We start from the raw sequence: 7,735 nt of genomic DNA, 5'->3' as shown, positions 1-7,735 counted from the left end.
ATCAGGGCTGTAGGAGAAGTGAGGCAACGTTATCTCACCAAATTTCGCTAGAAGCTGCTGCACAACAATCGCACTGTGGCATGGCGATCATGGTGAAGTTTCCAATTCTTGGCAATGGCTGATCGCACGCTTGTTACCCAATGTCGCACCAGCTTCGCACACACTTTTCTCATCCCAAGTTCCTCTGTTACAATGGTGTGGATGGTTCCAACTTAAAAGTGGCTCTCCTCACTGGTAAGAGCGTTGGTTAAATGCCTGTCAGAGTCCAAAACGTTTTTCACTTTGCCCACCTGAGCATTGGTTTGAGCGGTTGTTGGGCGTCTGACACAGTGCTCGGCTTCGACGAGCTCCCACACTTCCTTAAACATTTTGTGTTTTTGTAAACAAAAACTCTGGTGCAGCTTAAGGCCATGATCTTAAAGCCTGACGTGGATTTCCCGAGTTTAACACAAATTTTCACAGTGTAGCGTTGCTTAATAATGCGCTCCATGCTGGCATGATGAAACCACAAACAATCATGTGTCTGGGCTACATTGCCAAAACACTGACAGTCATGCATTTGCATCCCTGAAAGACCACATTTCATGCAGCAGAAAAACCTATCTGTTTCTCAGGAATGTGCACTAAAAATATTCAGGGTTGAATCCGCTACGATGCAGGCTGCTAGCAGGTAGCGCTTGGCTTAAATAAGCATTATTAATACCTTGTCAAACAAAGGAAACTTTCCGACCATAGGCAGTTTTAATAGGTGATTATTAAGAGATGTTTCCCTGAGCTCTGTACCTCATGCATGCATTGGTAATCTCAGACGACGTAAAACTCATATCTACTCATATAGAAACTAGGTCCCTGTGACGTCACGTGGAGTGGTATCCCATGGGCGCCAATCTGCCCTTTTTCAAGTGAGGTTAAAATTGACCATTGCCATCCGTCTAAACTGGGATTTCGAAAACCAGATAATTTGTACATTATGAATACACTAATGGTGGGTAGCGAATCCAATTACTCTTTAAAGTGATTAATAAGAATTTATCCACCACTGTGTGATTTGATTTTCTCTTTTTCTGTTACCTATATCCCCTGCTCAAGGAAATTTTATTCTTTAAAATTTTGATAATTTGGAGATTAATATGCGCCTTCAGTATCTATCGGAAAATAATGTACTAATAACATTTAATTGGCAAAGAGGCGATGACCGCTTAAATAGAGATTTAACCTTTCACAAATGTCTATGAGCTGCCATATATGATCGAATAGCATGATACAGCGAAATACATATCTCACGTCCATTGCAGAAATAAGGTTTTGGATTACCCAGGGGACATTTGACCAATATTGGCGTCATAGTTGTGGATACGAGTGCAACCTATTAAAGCACGCGTAATTAGTAAAATGTATTATCATCAAAATATTAAATTTTTGTGCTAAGTCAGTGAAAGCAATTAGCTTACTAGCCAATGAATTTCAAGATATTTGGCGCCATCATTCGGTCGTAGTTCTCGGTTTGTCCACTTGGTGTCCTGCATGTATAAAATATTTGCAAGGGACTGCGCGAGGAGTTCAAACGATCTCTCGATTCACTTCACTCTGAGCTTGTTGACGAGGTAGGCAGAAGTGTTTCCATTCGAAGAAGCGTGACCACGGACTGCTTTCAGTATTATTTTAATACTTGACCAACGTTCCGGAAAATGAGAGGGAAGTCATTGCGAGTGCTCCGAAAGCTGACATCAGTTGGTCATCGCAGGAAGTACGAGTTCATTTCATCTCGGTGAATCTGGTCTTTCTCCAGTTCGGTAAGATTAACTGTCTTTCTTATTTAAAAAAATGATTGGAAAATCATATATTTCGTCCTTTTAAAAGCCCAAATAAGGCTTAGCAACAAGAAAATTTCCTCTTATCGTGCATGTTGAGCGTCTATGAACACAATCGTTGTGGATTCTTAGAGTCCGAAAGTGCTAATACCATATTCTATTCGTAAACAGACAAAATATTACGTGAAATCACGTCATAATTTGCAACTGCTGACAATCTTTGCCACTGATCATAAGATTTTGACATGAAATTCTTTTTATTCATATTTTTTTTCACATGATATGCTTTTCATTTTGTTTAAATGATGACGTTGAGATAGTTGGCTCTTTCCGAATATGCAAATGCCATTGGCAGTGATTACTCTTCATTTAAGTTGTGATAATTCTCCGGTAATATCATGCAGTTAAAATTATTTGTTTCGTTAATATTCTATTACGCTACCGTCGACTTTTCGATTTAAGAATTTATTCTTGGATATAGGAACAAAGTATAGGAGGGCACATGCGAAGGCATCAAAGAAGCTTTTAATTACTCAGACTAAAAATTTATTCGTTGTAAACTAAGCAAGTGCCATCATTAGAACTAAATGATATTGGCGGTTTATATAGGTTTTCGCAGCTTTGTTAGTCCAGGTGCCCTATGAGCCCACGAAAATGAATAATGAATCACTCTATCATTTTTCCTCACTTTTATCATCACTCTATCATCCAGTAGTAGCGGCAATATTTCAAATGGTTGCTCCGGGAGTCATGTGCGCTTCACTTTAGGCGCGAACGTTGTGCCCCCCCCCCCCCCAAGCTCGGGGCTCTCGGCGATTGCTGACTAGCCGATCTGGCCAGACCGCCCCTACCTCTTAGCCATCATTAAATGAAATCATATATTTTGTGGCCATCACATTCTCCGCCTGTAGTCACTTACGAAAAATCTCTATTGTCAACTAATGTGCGAAAAAATGTAATGCATTCCATCACCACGAGTCAATGAAAATAGCGAAAACCTTGAATAGGAGTACCAGACAGGAGCGCAGCGAGGGGGGGGGGTTTAGGGGATAAACCCCCCCCCCCCCAGAGCTTACAGAAATTTTTAATTTAAATCCATTTTACCTGATTGGATTAATATTGCTTATAGAATAGTGTGAGAATTAATAAAATATCCCTCAGAAGGCCGTAAAAATCACAATTTAGAACGATTTATCTTAATTTTTTTCCGGCGGAAGGCCTCCGCACCCTCGCTAACCCTGGCGGGTATGCAATACCCCAAGCACCCCAGTATTAGTTGCGCCTGAAACCCCCCCCCTAGCCTTAATTCCTAGCTGCGCCCCTGGTCCCAGATGACGCTGTGGTGCGGTAAATGATGCCTCAAATCGTATCAAATCTATTTCTAGCGTTGGTCAAATTATCACTGTATGTTTGGTAAAATCTTTCTCATTGTCGCATTACCAATAAAGCAAATTACTGACTTACCTAAGGGCTCCGAGAGATTCGGTATGTTAAGTAATAGTAAGTTAAGTTAAGTAGTTAAGTAATAGTTTCTTCTTTCGTCCTCTCCAATAGGTATTTTAGAACGTTGATGATTGTATTAATTCCTAGGCTGTTGCCTTTAACTTTTTATGGGGGCGGTACATTTGAAGGGAATAAACTTAAGAATATCCTCGAAAACTTCGGTGCGTTAAAACCTCTTGGTCCCTCCCCTCCTGGATACAAAGTTTCACTGACATACATATCCCCATTCCGTGGCCGTCACACTCCGTTCCATTAGCACATAAGGGGGCTATCAAGAGTAGCTCTTAACATTATCTTGGTCCCAATGTAGTGAGTAACCTCGGGTAAAAAAAGCGAACGCGCCCGTTTGGACACTTCGGGAATATTCGTGAACAAAATTCACTAACTCTTGTTTGACTAGGTGGTAATCCATTTAAGGTTCCTTGGATAAACATCTATTAATTATACCACTTCTTTTTTTTTTAATAAAGCGACCCGGGTTGCAATGAGTGATCGTCATAACCAAGCGTAAAATTTACGATTTAAAATTTCAATTCACGCCTAATGGTGTTGATTATTCATAGAAACCCTGGTAGATTTATGAAAAAAAGTGATATAGAAAGAAGAAATAGGTATTCATCCAAAAAATCTTAATATTCGTGAAATACAGTCTGGCAATTCCGTCTCTCAAAGTGCGTTTACACTGTGTAACATGTTATATTAACAAGTTACATATAACATGTTTTGCGAAAAAGTTACCGTGTTACAAGTGACATGTAACGTTGTGTTACAAAACAAAAATTCGTGTTGCATAACAAGTTTTTGTTTCCCCCCTCGAAGTGGGAAAATGTGTAACATGTTACAGAAAAGAGGTGAGGCGCATGGTGGGGATAGCCAGTTGACGGGTGGGCTACGTAGGACTGAATCTGTAACATGTTATTTGTGCATTTTTGGCTCCGCTGGACTCTTGTTATAAAACAATTTTATATAGAACAAATGTTACGAGTAACTTATTACATGTAGCATGTTTATATAACATGTTACACAGTGTAAACGCACCTGTAGGCTTACTTCTCTCTATCTCTCCTACCTACGCGGACTAGTTGTGCTTAGAAGTAGCTGATGACGGATCGGTAATAATGGGAAGGGTGCTAAGAACAGCGAAAGATTTGGTTAACTCATTTGAAATTGGTACACCTCATTTTACTTTTTTATATTTAAACAGGTACTCCTTAAAGTTACAATATATGGACGCCTCTGCATGCCGCGGCTATGCTTCATTAACTTATTCAGATTTAAGTTTTTCTGAATTGTCCTCATTTTGGTGGACTCGTCCTTATGAGCCCCTACTTATGCACACCTTTGCGACCGTTTTTAATTAACAAATTGTATTTGCTAGTTAAAAGTTGAAAATTAAAGGTCCTGCAAAGGAAATCATCCCTCATCCTCGCACCGGTATCGGAGGTATCCCATTGCTTGTTCTGCTTTCAGGACCCCACGTAATTAGTCTGGAACTGCGTCCTTTCACTTCTTACAGAGTCCTTCGCTGACTAAGAAGGGCAAGTCCACTCAGGGCACACAGCGGCACTTGAACACCCCATGCCCCCTGGTAGATGATATAACTCGTTTTTACGAAATGCGTTTCTTCAGTGTCTACGGGAGATTGAATGTGATGCATTCATGATGGAAAGCGCAGCGGGACAATAGTTAAAGCGCTGTGTTACTTATTGGAGAGTCCCGAATTTAAATCCTGAACCAAGCCTCAAGACACCATAAAACAAAAAAAAATCATCGAAGTGCATGGTGGCTCTGAGAAAGATAATGACTTCTATCCTGAATGTGCGGCATCCCATCTATGGCTGTGTCTCGGATGAGCTCTATCAGGCATCTAGGTATTTTTGGGGGCTTCAGCCCATATCCCGATTGTTTTTCTTCGTAGCAACTGCCCGCCATAGATTCCCTTAGAAGACAACTAGACCAGAGGGACTTATCCTCTAACTTTCTGTTAGCTATCAAAAGTTATGGACTGAGATCAAGGTCGCTGATCCGAAATTGTATCAAAATCGGATTATAATATCGGGTAGTAGATTTTATAATCCGATTAATGGCGCGCCAGTCCCTGAAAGTAATAATTTTTTTCGAAAAAGCAGCGAATTTAAGAAAAAAATGCCCTCAAAAACCAAGTCATTATAACTTGTGCCGTTTCGGTAAACATCAACGCTAACTTTAAGTTTGATTTTTTTGCAAACGGAAATAATGGATTATTCAATGAATTTATGATCTTCCGATGCCTGGAATTTGAAAAAATAACCCTTTGGGCAACCCGCATACCACCCCGACACCCCCAATCAACTTTCTGGCTTGGCGAATCAACCTTGGCGAGTTTTACAAACTGTTTCAATTGTGTCTGCAACTGTCCAGCTATTGATAGAGTGAATGAAATGTAATACTTGGGAGTAATTTTGGACAGTAATCTACGCGGGGATAAACATTTACTAACTGTGAACGCATGCCTTAGAAATGCCTTGTCGGAATTTTACAACCTACGAAACAAATGTCCACTTCCGGTTGAAAAAAAACATTTATCATGCTCTTGTTCATTCTAAAATTTCTTATTGTATAATCTGCTGGAGCAGTGCATATATGAGCACATTTAAGAGTGCACTCGTTTTGAAAAAAAATATAATTCGGGTAATATTGTTTAAAAATTATTGAGCACTCATTTCCGTTGTTTGTGGCTTTAAAATTGTTGCCCTTAAGGCATTTGTATGTATTCCAAGTGCTTAAATTGTTTTTTGACAGAAGTGAAAATGTGCCGAGTGGATGTGATAAATACAAATATAATTTACAGAGTGAGTCATTTGTAGTAGCAATCAGACCTAAGTTAACATTATATAAACGCTGTTTTCTTTACATGGGGCCAAAGTTATTTCATTTACTGCCAACTAGAATTAAAAAGAAATAAATCCTCGAATGTAATGTTAAGACTTGCCAAAGACTGGCTTTTCTTGCAAGAAAAAATTAAAAATATTTTTTTCATCATCATCATCATCATCAGTGGTCAACAATCCTAGGATTGGTTTGACGCAGCTCTCCACTCAGTTCTCCTATCAGCTAATCTTTTCACTCCTACGTATTTCTTCTCTTTCACATCTCTCTTTACTTGTTCGATATATTTTGTTCGAGGTCTTCCTTTTCCATTCTTGCCTTCCACCTGTCCTTCGACGATTGTCTTCATCAGGCCATCATGTCTCAAGATGTGGCCTATAAGGTTGTTCCGTCTTCTTATTAAGGTTTTCATGAGGCTTCTCTTCTCTCCTACCCTTCTTAGGACTTCCTCGTTACTAACTCGGTCGATCCATTTGATTTTCATCATTCTTCTGTAGCACCACATTTCAAAGGCCTCTATCCTTGCTTTCTCCGCTGCGGTCATTGTCCATGCCTCACTTCCGTATAGGAGCATACTCCAGATGTAGGTTCTTATAAATTGTTTCTTTGCGTCCATATTTAAGTTTCCCGCTGTAAGCAGGTCTCTCTTTTGGTGGAATGCTCTCTTCGCCTGGGCTATTCTGCTGATAATTTCTTTCTTGCTTCTCCCGTCACTAGTTATCTTGCTTCCCAAATAACAGAATTCATCCACTTCTATCAGTTTTTGCCTCCCTATTTTAATGTTGGTCTTGACTTCTTCTTTTCTGCTGCATACTAATATCTTGGTTTTCTTCGTGCTTATTTTCAGTTGATATCTACTCATTACTCTACCCATATTAACCAGAATATTTTTCAAATCCTTCTCTGTTTCTGCTATAACGGCTATGTCATCGGCAAATCTTAGCATGCTTATTTTTTCTCCATGGATATTCACTCCCAATGCCTTTTCTTTGATTTCCTTAATGGCTTTTTCAATGTAAACGTTGAAAATTACGGGTGACAATGTACAGCCTTGTCGCACTCCTTTCTTAATTCTTGCTTCTTCGCAGCTGGGCCCTGATTTTATCACGGCTACTTGGTTTTTGTATAAACTGTGGATGATTCTTCTGTCATTATAAAGAACCCCAATTTCCTTTAGGATTCCAAGCATTGTGCTCCAATCCACGTTGTCAAATGCTTTCTCTATGTCCACAAACGCAACGAATGTTGGCTTGTTCTTTTCCATTCTCTTTTCTATGGGCAGTCTTAGGGCCAATATTGCTTCCCTTGTGCCTTTGTTTTTTCTGAATCCAAATTGGTCCTCATCCAAGTACTCTTCTGCTTTTCGTTCTATTCTTCTATAGATGATCCTTGTCAGTATCTTTGATGCATGTGTAGTAAGGCTTATGGTCCTAAAATCTTCGCACTTCTCCGCTCGTTTCTTCTTAGGAATAGGGATTATAATATTCCTCTCGAAATCCTTTGGTATCTCACCTGTCGTATACATTTCACTAATGATTTTGTATAGCTGGTTC

The 7,735-nt window shown here is 39.6% G+C and overlaps 1 protein-coding gene across 1 annotated transcript in view; it reads left to right on the top strand.

The window, feature by feature from the left end:
* The first annotated feature begins 1,564 nt into the window (after positions 1-1,564).
* The window catches only part of LOC124167163 (osmotic avoidance abnormal protein 3-like), a 66,492-nt gene continuing 60,321 nt past the window's right edge, over positions 1,565-7,735 (top strand). Inside the window, exon 1 of the mRNA XM_046544971.1 lies at positions 1,565-1,793. The gene's annotated coding sequence lies outside the window, so the exon portion shown is untranslated. The remainder of the gene's footprint in view (positions 1,794-7,735) is intronic.

The sequence above is a fragment of the Ischnura elegans genome, chromosome 10, assembly GCF_921293095.1.
Source record: "Ischnura elegans chromosome 10, ioIscEleg1.1, whole genome shotgun sequence".
NCBI classification, from domain to species: Eukaryota; Metazoa; Arthropoda; class Insecta; order Odonata; family Coenagrionidae; genus Ischnura; species Ischnura elegans.
Note: the sequence above shows the minus strand (reverse complement) of the source record. Positions and strands in the feature narration are given on the sequence as shown.